General features: G+C 32.4%; 1 long non-coding RNA gene across 1 annotated transcript in view; it reads left to right on the top strand.

Moving 5' to 3' along the window:
- The window catches only part of LOC108781153 (uncharacterized), a 45158-nt gene extending 34770 nt beyond the window's left edge, over nucleotides 1-10388 (top strand). Inside the window, exon 3 of the long non-coding RNA XR_001940927.1 lies at nucleotides 10326-10388. This is a non-coding gene — a long non-coding RNA (uncharacterized LOC108781153). The remainder of the gene's footprint in view (nucleotides 1-10325) is intronic.
- Nucleotides 10389-13884: the final 3496 nt, after the last annotated feature.

Below are 13884 nucleotides of genomic sequence, written 5' to 3'. Positions count from 1 at the left end.
ATTTTATTTAGTTAAAAAAAGGAAATTTTTGACAGTGATGATTATGTTATTTAAGTAGTAGAAATTTGTTTGGAGAGTTACAGAGTTATAACCTTTATAAAGATTGATGCAGGCAATTAAAAAATTTACCGGTCAACCCATATATAACATGCGCGATAGCCGGGTAATATCAGCCTTGTATTATATGTCAGTGTTTACCTTAACTAAACGAAGCTACGAAATTGTGTAGCAGGCAACACGGAACTGACGGAGCAATGGTTGGCCATTAACATGTTCCAGTACACCAGTGCTCTGTACTTTCCGCTCATTCATGCCCCCGTTCATAACTCCCACGGAAAAAGACCAAAGTACCTCCTTAATTTCGCGTCTGTGTCTTCTACACACAGACGCGCGCTTACAGCATATGTGCACATATATACATGGAATGCGCATTGCCTGTATCTCTTGTGGTCTAAATTGTGTCCAAGATGCGTGTGAAAGAGAAAAATATATATGGAACTTTCATCCCTTGTGCGCATGTGCTAATGTTGCAGACACTATAGTTATTGAAATATATATGTATACTTAGTTTGTGTATAAGTTATGATAATGAAGATTGACATAATTTTATAATTTGTGATATGAGAGTCAATATTACATCGATATAGGTATAATTTATTAATCTTTTAAAGTATAGGTATATATACGTATGTATGTATAATATGCTCAAAGATTGTATATTCGACACAATTCTCTCTCTCTCTCTCTCTCTCTCTCTCTCACATCTAAATTTTATCTTATTAATTTGAAGTATGCTAAATTTTAATTTTTTTTTTTTTAATATTCGAAAATTTTTTTTATCAGAAACTCTAGGCAATCGCAAATTGAAGCTATTAAGCCGCTCAGAACTGTTCCACCTTGAAATTCGATAAAGAGTTAGCACCCCATTTTTAAAAAATGTAAAAAAAATGTTTATTGAGCGGAACTCTTGTTATTAACTATAGGGAACTCTTCGTCTCGTCAAAAGAAAGTGGGAACTCTAATCAGAACTCCTGAGTACTATAGTTGGGGTGCTAACTTCACAGAGACCTGCACAAATTGTTTCGTGTATACTTGCTTACGAATGAAAGGAAACCGATTTTTTTTAGAATTATCGCATAGAACACAATATACATTCGACATTTTAAAGCATGCGCAGAAAAGTGAACAAAATTATATATATACTATATCTGTCCTTACGTACCTTTATATATGTATATTTTTTTGTCTTATATATATCTTGTTAGACACACTTTTGAACCACGGTGATCACTTCATGTATGTATGTTTATGTCCTAAGATAATTTGAGATACTTCTATCTTTTTTTCTTGTTCATCAGTTCCCTTTACTATTCGTCTACCACACCAACGTGTACTTTGGTGTACTAGTCTATCTACCCTACTTATCCTACCTATCCTTTAGCTAGCCTCCGATGTATCTCTGTTATCCTTTATTCCTCACCATTAAGTTTACCTCATCTTTGCCGTCCTCTTCCATCGTTATTCACCTCCTCTTTTAATACCTCGTATCATTTCCTATCCCCACTTTCATCCTCTTACGTATGAATTCCCTTCCTGTTTGTTCTTTTGTTTCACCGAGTGTTCTTTTTCTTTCAGCTTTCAATTCATATCACAAATCTTTTCTTCTCGATCGCTTTGTTTCGTATTTTGCCATCTTCTTCCTTTTCGTTATTTCAACTTTCCTTAGTTTCGCATCATCTCTTTAATCTTTTACGCTTCATTTCTTCTAAGATTCCCACTTACGTACGTACGATGATTTTTACTTTTCTTCATTCCCTCTGCGTCGTTAGGCATTTATCGTTTCGTGTTTTCCTCCTCGGTATTTTATATATAGAAGAGTGTTTTTTACACACGTAATAAACCGTGCGATGATCATACATTGTTTAAAAAATATTGTCTATTTATTCATTAAAGTACTCGTCTTCTGAATGAGTCTATTATCCAGTTTCTGATTTTAGATAATATATTGCTGAAAAATTGTTTCTAGGCATAGAGTTAATATGTATTATACGTACACCGGTTGTTTATTTTAAAAAAATTTGTAATTTAGAACGCACTATGACAACTTACGTTGGCGACTCTTTTATTATAGTACCTTCGCGAAATAGATCTTTCATTAAATCGTTGAACGTGGAACGGTTGAACAAATTGAATAGTGGGAAGTTGTTCGTACTACATCAATAGGTGCGACAGTGGGAAAAGAGGGATGTCAGCATGTAGGGTTACTACTTAGACGTACGCGAATATGTCAAAATCTACCTGAGGCTCTCTGGAGAGAAACTATGTTTCTCAAACTGAACATCTATAGCGATACACATCGAATACTGTCGCCTGAGGATTGATCGTATGCAATCATTCCTTCGGAACAAGACGATCTCTGTAATATGACTCCTATTCTCTCCCTGTACACATTACGATGATATCGACATAATTAGAAGCAAGCTAATCGGGAAATGACATGGCGAACTGTAACCTCAGGAACAAGTAACAGTTGTGTACCTACAATATATATGCTTATATGCTTCACAAAAACCCAGTCAGCGGTTATTTCTTTCTTTGGTATGCTCGCGACGTACGGGATTTGTGTGTGATACCATGATGTGTATCATCATGTATAATTCTTTTTCATGTCGTAACTGTGGAGGTTGTTTGGGTTTTTTACATACATTTTATCCAGATAATCCTGGTCCAGTTTTTATGGCAAGTGGAAATTGTGTTTTTTTCAACAAAATGCAATTTGTCTTCTGGAGATTCATCAATTTTCCTGTTACAAGTCTCACCGCGTCTCTCCCCAATCGAGATGCTTGCTAGTGTATGGAACTAGATTGGATTGCGTATCTTCTGTCTTTTGTCATCAACGATATTCCTCGAGCAGTCACGAAATTCTCCAGATGACGCCAACAATTCGCAAAACATTTATTTACCTTGATCACATTTTGATTGTACATGTATCGGAATATAGATTTATTTTATATAGAAAAAGTTCGATCCCTAAATTATGCAGTTTTGAAATTACAATTTAATTGCCTTTAAATATTTTAATTTCTGTTCCTATTATATTAATACATTTTTATTCATTTATTCGTACACATTGTATTTTTTAATTTGATATATAATCAAAAATTAACTTGGAAAGAAAAGTCTCGCATAGTGCATAGTGGTGAATCGTAGCATTTGAATTTTGTGATTTGATAATTTAATTTAATACTGTCAAACTATTTGTGGTGACTCACTGTGTCTGAGACTGATTGGTCTAAATTATTCTGGAAACTGGTTTTGAGATTGTTTGCGATGCAGTATCGTGGTGAACATGGTGAGTCTCCTAACTCCCGGTAAAATAGTTGCAATTTGATAAATTTAATTTGAAATGATTATTTTTCTAAGACATCTTGGAAAATTAATTTCTCAGATTTTCAACTTTCTTTTATTTCTTTTCTTTCTTCTGTTATTATTCATTTGATTGTGCTCCTTAGGATGAAATTGTCATCAGAATCTATTTCTCGGTTGTGAGGGAGCTCACTATGATTAAACATCTTTTTATCCTTTGTGATTTTTAAATTATAATTTATTTAAGTAATTTTTATTGTCTCTCTGAAGAAGGCTAAAAAATGAGTCGAAACATGTAAGCTTAATTTTTTAATAAATTTTTTGTAATAGATAGATTTGCTTGATATATATCGGCGTTGCGTGAAGTTATCTGTGCTTGACTCCTAGTGCCCTTTTCTTTCCAAGTTAATTTTTGATTTATACAGGAATTTGTTATTTAAGAATTATTATATATTTTAATCTATAATATTTGTTTCTCTTCTTATTATATTTGTTTTATATATTTTATATTTTGAACATGTATTCATAGGAGTTTCTCTGAGACTTTCATCTATATTTTTTCCCTCTCGTATCTCTTTTTTCAACTTACCAATCTATATTACCATTCTCCATCTCTTTTCCTTACATTTTTCGTAAAATAGTAGGTTTCTCCTTTATCCGCAGAAGTTAGGCGCCAGTACTTACGGGCCGTTAAGCTGCAGATAGCATAAATAAATACGCGAATTCGGTTAACCGGAAATTACGGCGAACGCCGGAGAAAGGAAGGAGACGCAGAAAAATTCCGGAAAAGGACGAATGCTGGGAAAACGAATTTTCGAGGGAGCACGTAGTGCGCAGAAAAGTGGTGATGCGACTTATATGGTTAGAACAGCACGAAAAATGAGGAAGAAATAATATAAGTTATAAAATAATATATTAGAGAACATTAAAAATAAAATATTGTGATGTCAACGTTAACTTAATCCGCGATTTGAATATTAAAGAAAAAATAAAATTAATTCTGATTGATGAAATTAACTTTAATATTTTTACCGGAACCATGAGCCGAGCGAGTGAGCGTTGCCAATCAGAATCGGTCAAATTCTATAAACGTGCCACTTTCTCGATTCTCCCCTTGTGATTTCCCTCGGCGAAGCAGTTTGAACGTGTTATACAATACAAGCGTGAATCGGTCGTTTCAAGGCAGCACATCGGAATTCTAAAAAAGATTCTTGAAAGCTTGATCGTTGATCAATTAATAAAAGACCAAGACTCCATCTTCGTGAAATGATCTAATTTTTTTTATTACATTTGATAAAAACAAGAAATAAAATGTTATTTATATTTTGCAAATTTATGAAAAATATTAAAGAAGACCGGGGCAAGTTGTAACTTTTGATCAGCAATTTTTTCCGCATTAATGTATACTTATATGTAAATATGAATGAATATTTATGCATTGCTTTAACTTATAGACAGTTAATTCTTGTCCAATTTGTATCTTTTTAAATGCATTAAAAATTGAAAATTTCTGTCAGTAAGCAAATTGTGATAACTTATTTCACAATAGACAAGTTCTTATTCAGCAAGCTATTACATTTATGATATACCATTTCAAATATTTATACATATAAGTATTATAGAAGAGCAAATTCAAAATTATAATGAAATCAAGTACAAAACACTTCATAAAGAATATTTAGTTTAGGATATAAAATTTACAAAAATGTATTAATATAATTTTTTTAAATTAGTTTTATTGAAGTTATAATTTTATTTAATCTGTTATTTTTAATTAGTTAAAATTTATTTTTTAATTATTAATCATTTACCAATTAATCAAAAGAAAAAAATTTTAGCTCGTCTTTATTATCACATTAAAAATAGATAAATGAAAGGTTTACATTTAAAAATATAAATTCATATAAAAGATGCATTAAAAAATAATATAAAATGATTTTGGTATAAATTTACACAAAACACGTATAAATTTAGCAGAAATTACATCAAATCGAACTTTCGAATAATCAGTCTTAACTGTCAAAATAATGTCGAATAGTCTCGAAAATAAGTCCTTTGTTTCGAAAAATGTAATTCTAAAAATACATAAATAAAAATTAACAATATTCTCTCTTATGTATTTATAACAAAAAACTTATACAGTAATCATGTTGGGTTTGCTACTGTTTACATTACACGCCCTTATGGTCTTAACAGTGATTGGCCAATTTGCTTACTACTTTCGTTTTACTGTTTAAGCCTTTCTTTGTATGCCATGTGGCTCGAAGTCTTGACACCGTCGTAGAAAGTGCAAGATTAGATCATAGTTGGCAACGAACAGACGGATCTATAATATCATGGATGGGTGGATATATAGCTGACTGGATGGATAGGTACACAATCGGAGACTGGTCTGATAAAATATGCAGTTTGCAATCACGTCTCTTGAATAGAAAAGAGCGTGGACGAGGCTAAAAAGACTAAAAAGGGCGAAGGGGGTGACGGTGCATAGTTGGTTGGGGAATGGTGGCGCCGTTGGATGCAGAGAAACGGAGGACGAAAAGGGGACGAGAGAACGCGCCCCTATACACGTTTCGAAGTGCAAGACCCGTAATACTGCTGAAGCTGCGGGTCCATACTCTGTAGCCAGTCTCGCTCTGCTTGCGTCCGCAAAAAATGTTCATAACTAGCCAATCCTGCTGTCGCATTGTGTCGACGGCTATATTCGTGAATTTGTGTATGTGTGCGTACATCGGAAGTACATCCTCATTCGTGTTCGTGTATATATTTGGCCGAAGTCGCTTGACATCCGCAGGCACTTACTAGTTTAAAAGTTGCGATATACCGATAATCGCGATATTGCGATTCCCGTAAGAAAAGGAAGAAACATGTAAGAAAGTTTCGTTTTAGTCATCGAATGTTAAAAAAATGAAGAAAAATAGCGATTGATATTGCTCTTCTACTGACAGTATAATATGTAGATTAATTAATTACGATGGATCGTAGATATACATAAATCTAACTTTCGAAATAATCTCAAGTTAAACTTGTTATATATTTATAATTTGAAAATTTAACAAATGCTATTATAAAAATTGTTCAACAACTCGATGTTAACGAATAGTATTTATACACTGTATTGCGAATTACTTATATGAAAGGATTGCATTACCTCTGGGAAGCGTAGCAAAAAATTTTAGATATTGGTAAAAGTTCAAAGGGTCGATCAGCTTTAATAATCCCCATGCTTTGAATTTGAAAGAAACCATTTAAATTGTAAATATCTGACCCAGATTCCATCGAGCGTATGAGATGCTTTATAGAATCCCTTCGGTCTCTTCAATCACCTGGATCAAAATTCATTGACGGCCATACTTGCAAAATACCATCGTCATTGTAAAGATCTAATTTTATATTTACTAGCTCAAAGGTTAGCTTAAATAAATTTGATTAAGACTAAAGAGGGTCATTAACACTTATACCATTTTCTCAATTTGCGTCATTTTTAAATTGATATATCAGCGAATATTTATAATTAATATCGTTATATCTACGAATGTTGATTTTTTCTCCAAACGACAATAGCCATATTGCAAAGTTGTTTATAAAATATAAAAAACCATGTCAATTACACACGCAATCGTAAAATTAGTAAAGTTAAAATTGTATTTAGCTTTGGTAAATTATGTTTTTTGCGTTCTACCATACTTTCTGAATTTTGCATTACATACGCGTCTACAACCGATGCAATTTTCGTTACAAGTCTAAAAACTATTTGCATGACATGTTTAGCGTTGGAAAGCAGCATCCCTTAAAAGGCAGGGATGGTTCTCGCGGAAGCATGGTCGAAAGGGATTCAACCGGGGAAAAGCCGGACTGGAGTAGCACCCACTTCTCGCTGAGATATGCATGAGCTAGCTAAAGTTACTTTACAACTACACTACTTACATAATATAAACTCCAGTGGGGTTATCCTCAGCTGAAGTATCCAGACTGTCATAGGTGCCGTCAAATGAGGCGCCTCAAAGATTATAAAGATGGAAAGTCATTAATTTTTTTTATGTACAACATTGAGGATTATCGTAATGCGGTGTATCGATTTCTTTTTTGAAATGCAACAGCGGAGACTTATTTCGGTCTGATATTATTCATTAGAATATTAAAATTTTAAATATTGAAAATTTGAATTGTGTAAACACATCGAATCTAATAAATTATTCATATGAGAATTTTAATTATAGCGACATTTCTCTTTGTTTTCTTCATTTTATTACATTTGTTTTCGGCATATTAAAATTATTTTGAATCTTCGATTTTATTTTTCTTTATTAAACCACGTAAGTTTAAAAAATTACGAGAAGATATTGAAAATTACTGCAAATAATGGAGATTATTCTTCCTCTTTTGTCTTCATTTCGTGTTCAAATTCCTTTTCACGGTATCGAAGCCGCATTTCATAGCTCGAAATGCATTGCACAAATTTGCCGAAATACGTCGATGCAGATTAAAGGATATTTATAACCGTAATAAAGTAAACGCCTATACCCCGAGAACTTAACTGCCAACAGTCCCGCGAACGATCGGCCGTCGCGTCGGTGGTGGCGGCGACGCCAACCGCGGCGCAGACGATCCGATAACGATGAATTCTTGAGGGTTAGTTGCCCGAACGATGGGCAAGTTTTGGCTTTTCTCCGATGGTACACCGAAGATCTCTCTCGGTACGTTAAGTTCGTATATGTATAATGTACACATAACAAACACGCCACACCGCTCGATTTATATGTTCCGTCGGAATGCTTCCTTCCTTCATCACGCGTTACGGCTTTTATCCGTCTTCCTATGTAACTTGCAGCAATATTTATTATCGCGCTGTGACATTATTGCAAGCAATGTGTGTCCCGCGATGTGAGATTACGTGGAATTCTCGGTCAATATCGAATATTAATGCCTCAATATAAGGTGCAATGCAACGCGATTATTATCGCGATAGAATTGACTCTAATGCCGTTATCTCACGTTAATGGACTGATAATGCATCTTTGAAACTGTACTTTTGATCATATAAATTTATAATACATAGAATAATAATGTTGGCCGCTGAAATTGTGCGGAGTGTAGACAATCGATGAACGTAATTAGTACAGAAAACCAAGCTTTTATGATATTATCTATATTATATATAGACTCTCTATTAATCTATCACTAAAATAACAGAGAGCAGATGTTTGATCGATATGTAAAAATAATACAGTATATAATTTTAACATAATTACTTTCTCATAATAAGCATTTATTATTACTGTTAATAAATGTTTTTATTATAATTGGTGTATTTTAACTTATTCATATAAACTAATTTTTAATGAATTAAATTTGTGATTTAATTGTATCTTTTTTTTTTTTAATATTATTATACATTTTTATCATATAATGATAATTTGTGGATGGAATCTACATATATGTATTATATAATATATGTATTATATAATAATAATTTGTGAATAGAATCTATATTCCAGATAGCAAGTAAAGCTTCAATAATGATTTGTAAAAACAGAAAAAAATTTGTGACATTAACTATTAGGGTCAAAATATGAGCAAACTGTGTCATTATAATTAAATATATTTTGATATCTTAGTTATTATATTGTAAAATAAAAAATTTAATCAAGAATCTAAATTTTGACTTCGGAATTTTTATTGTGCGAAATTGGAGCAAAAGATATCAACAATGTTAATTTCTTGATCTAATTTAATTTTTTCTTCAATATTCTTGAAATTTTTTATATCATATGTATATATCTAATGAGAGAATACCGAGAATTGTATAACGTGATGTACATAATTTATGAACTCGTAACTGTAAAATTACAATTATTACTGCTACCGCTCGCGCTGAATACAAATTATGGAGATACCACTACATTTATTACTCATACTGCCACGCTCATACACGGTTGTTCAGAATTCCAGCATATCATTAATGAAAGCAATTCATGCTTTTAATGTCGTGCTGGATAAACTATCAGTTAGTTATCGTTAGTGTCACAAAATATTATACTATTATTGCATAAGAATTTCCTAATTTCACAAGAGTATTTTGTAAAATATATAAAATATTAAATATATTATTGTATTATATTATTATATTAATTTATTTTTATTATTATAATTTTATTAATTTAAGATTAAAAATAATATTTTTATACTGTCGTAACAAAATCACATGAGTACGTATTAAAATATACGACTTTATTCCGGCACAAACATTTTAGATCGGCTATTTTAAATTTGCCGTTATTAATTTTTTCATCTAATTAATAGATTCGTAATGAGCATGTCTTAAAAAGCGAATTCAGATTTATTTTGATAAGAAATTCGATTATTGCAGTCCCATGTATAAAAATAATTTTCTTTTATTTTAACAGCAATATTCTACCAAAACAAGGCCGGTATTCATAAACAATTTTTATATTTAAGATCGTTCTAAGTATAGTCTTAAGCTACCACAAACCACAATCACAAAGCCATATTAGTATCTCAAGGCATTACTTAAGGCAGTCTTGAAATAACCAACTATGAATATAGGTCCAAAGAATTTAAGATTCAGTTGTCTACATATTTAATTATTTTCATACCGAGATTAATTACATATTTGTTTGGTAAAAAAATGAAAATCTGCCATTTTTTAATAAGATAGTATTTTTTCACTCTTTTTTCAAGATTTCACTCCATGAAAGAGAGAAATAGAATGTTCGTGAAAAATTTTACACTGAAGAAGATCCGAACTAAGAATCAAAACGCGTTTGTGAATTATATACTAGATTATTCTTCCTATTAAAACACATACCAATTTCCTGTGTCGGCTTATACTGGCATGTTTCAACTTTGATTTAATTCGTCCGAGCCTGAAAAATTCTTAATATATTACCGTATCGAGATTATTACAGAAGGCATAACGTTGCATTTCTTACTTTCAGCGCGGGTGGTTGATGCCTGATGGCGCGGGCTGGAACGCAACGCTGGAGAAATCCTGCTCCAGAGTAAGTAGACTCTTGATTCACGGTGAGAATAAGCATGTGGCATCCTATATTATGCATAACAGATGCGACAGAGCACGGTACCGCAACGGTTCTCAAATCGAAGGCTTGAAACGAATGCGAGGCCAAAAATGTGTCAGAGAAAATAAAAAGTTCAAGTTAAGGGCGAGGAAAAAAGATGAAGTGCAAGTTAAGTGCGTAAAGTATCGTTTATCTCGAAATTGTACTAACCACTTGATGATTCTCTAATTTTTCAAATTTTTTCGATTCTACACAACGCAAGATATTTTTATAGTGAAATTTATGTATTTAAAAACTTTACGTTAACAATTTAAATTCTGCAAACAATGTTCATTTTAACATACTGATGAAAGATGAATATCGGCCGAAACGTTTATGATCATTATAGAATTTAAATGTTAACGTAAGATTTTTTAATACGTAACTTTTGCTACAAATATCTTATGTTTGACTGTATACTGCTTTTTATTTATTATTTATATTTATTAAACCATTGTTTACATCTTTAATTTGTTTTTCGACCCTTTGTGCCAAGATTTCACGAAATGCTTCGCTGACAAAAACATGTATTTCCAAACTGCTGACAAACAAACGACAGTTCGAGTGGCGCTACTTCTCACTGAGAGAGTTCGATAGAAATGGGGGGAGAGCGGTGATAAAACTTCTCGTCGAGTCCACCGATAGATTTGAATAAAGTCGAGGGGAGTACCTTGGCTCGAAAGTTTCGATCTTGAAGCCTGCTTTATTCCTTGAAACCGATGTCCGCGAGCCTTTTTTTCGTTCTTTCTCAATTTTTTTCTGCAGAGATGAAAGCCATCGCGAATCGCGTAGATGGATTTAACGAGCCCAATGAAACGTAACTTTCAGCCCCCCGATTCTCAAATTGAAAATTTATTAATCGAAATACTCAATAATTCTAAGAAAGCTATTATCTCTCGTGTTTTGTTAGGATTGCATTGTTAGTTTTATCATATAGGATGATATTTTCTTTAATTGTTTTCGATATGACAGCAAATATCATACGTCATTAATATAACGAATTGAAATGTTCCAATTAAATGTTAAATATGACGCAGATTGAGGATTCCCTAATCTAAATTGATACGTAATCAATCAATTCACGTAATCAATTGTGTAAAAAATTAAATTATAATGGACAAAATTCGCTCAGATAACGCAGATACGGCGATTTGCCTTAAATGTCTCGTTAAAGCGAGAAACTTAGACAGAAGAATAATTTCGCTTTGCTTGTGACGCAAATTGACGGCGGAGTCGTGAGATATTCCGCGATCGATTCAGTTTGCATGCGTAACCGAGGGTTTTTGCGACTAGTTTTCTTGAAGGGTCAGAAGATTGCCTCACTTCTGAAGAACTCGATGTATATCTGCAGTGGTGTCCGCTGCCCGCTACGTCAAACGTTGGCCGATAGAGCAGATCAGAACCGCACGAAGTCCCGGTATCTTTAATCAAAGACGCTCCTCAATTAGATGCTCCGACGTGATTTCAATAATGAATAATCGAGAAGCAAGTTCTAAGAAATTTTGCAGTGCCAACGTTATTCCATCAAGATTACGTCAAGGAATATCGAGTATAAATTTTTTTTTAGTTTCGATATTGTATACGTATAATACTAAATGAGCTTACACAATCGATACGAGGTCGCAAATACATTGATAACTTCGTTTAAAATTACATTTGTTTGAAGAAATCCCGACAGAGAAGATATTCCTATACAATCATCACCTATTTTTATGTAAATCTTAAAATCATACTTTTATCACTTTCTATACTTAGTCATTCACGACTGAATGGCAAAAAACACGCCAGAATAAAAATTGTATCGTATCCTTTTACCGGCTTACCCTTCACAGTTTTGTCAGCTCGAAATGTAAACTAAAAAATGTAACTGACTAAACGCAATAATTACTGTATAAAAATTTTTTTAAGTATATTCACTAATACGTGTCTGAAGTCGAGTTTCTGTTAAGAATGAAAAAAAAATTGTTTAATTTTTGAAATGTTTTTTCCATTTCGTAAGGTGACCCTAAAGCTAAATGAACTGTATGTATAAATAATGGAAGGAAGTAATTGCAAAACTGATTCTTGGGCATCGATCGGCGTGCAGTACGTGGAAATTCTTATTTATCAAGTGATCCGTAATCGATGGTTTCTCCATTAAGCTGCGGCATCGGGGTGTACGTCGGAGAAATCAAGCGCGCCCAACTAGTCAAGCGAATGATCAATCGCCTGGAACCGTACCATCTCCACGTTACTGTATCCAAGTATGGATACACGAAGTAACGGACCATTCAAAGATCAATTCTGATCGATGATGAGCAGGCGAAAACCTTGTATATAGAACATAGATATTGCTGAAAGACAAACTGAGAGAAACATTTTTAGTTGTAATTACTAAGTATAATTATGATTATTTTTGTTATAATTTTAGTAATAGTAACTATATAGTTCTAGCGACAAATATGTCTATATGCAATAGTTAGTAACTGACTAGAAAAAAATGACTGTAATTATTTTATATTTATATCATTTTCCAACTACAAACGAAATGATGATTGCTACAATCGTCTACACGAAAAATCATAAGAAACACTCAACAAAATTTGTTTTCGTCAAAGTTGGGTGTTAACTTCACGGAACTAGAGAAATGCTGCTGATGCACACAGAATTATAATATGATATTGTAGCTGATAAGTATATTCATATAGCTTATAGAAACCTAAATTATGTGTTTCTTCATTTTGAATAATAAGTTGATTCTGACAACGTAAAAGCCGTACATTTTGCTTTCTTTACGAAGAGAAATACTGGATATTTCAATTATATAGGAATATGATCATTTCTCAAAATATTATTTTTACTGACTTGGTATTTTAAATCAACACAATTGCTCGAATGTTTTTTATTTCTTTAGGGTAATCCGCAATTATGTAATCTATCTATAGCAGATGTCTGAGTATGAATGTTTCTTTCGACGGAAAAGAAAGTATCATGAAGAGCATACATTTAGCGTATTTACGGAACATATTTCGTTTCCTTGGAAAATGTCTAATATTGTCTTTTGATATTCTGCTCTGCACTACATCTTTATGGACACACACACGTCGAATATTAAAATTAAGATAAAAAAAATCAATCAAAAATTTGACAAGCATTTTATAAAAATATTTTTCGGTGAAATTTCAAGGGAAATTTATTTAAAGAAAAAACTGTAGTTGCGCGAAATATAATTGAAAATTTAATTTTAATATTTTATCTCATGAAAGTTGATTCTCATGAAGAATATTTTCCAAAAGTTGAAACTATAAATTTAAGAATGCTCTTTTCTCCTTGCATTTGAGTTTTTATCGATGAATTACCAACGATTTAATAAATTAACCTCGATTTGTATAGTCGAGGTATCGGGAGTTAATTTCTAACAAACAGAGTGGTCTGGTTGCTTAATCCGTTAATTAGACTC

Source organism: Cyphomyrmex costatus, unplaced genomic scaffold (genome assembly GCF_001594065.2).
Source record: "Cyphomyrmex costatus isolate MS0001 unplaced genomic scaffold, Ccosl1.0 scaffold76, whole genome shotgun sequence".
NCBI classification, from domain to species: Eukaryota; Metazoa; Arthropoda; class Insecta; order Hymenoptera; family Formicidae; genus Cyphomyrmex; species Cyphomyrmex costatus.
The sequence above is the reverse complement of the archived record's forward strand: the minus strand, read 5'-3'. Positions and strand labels throughout refer to the sequence as shown.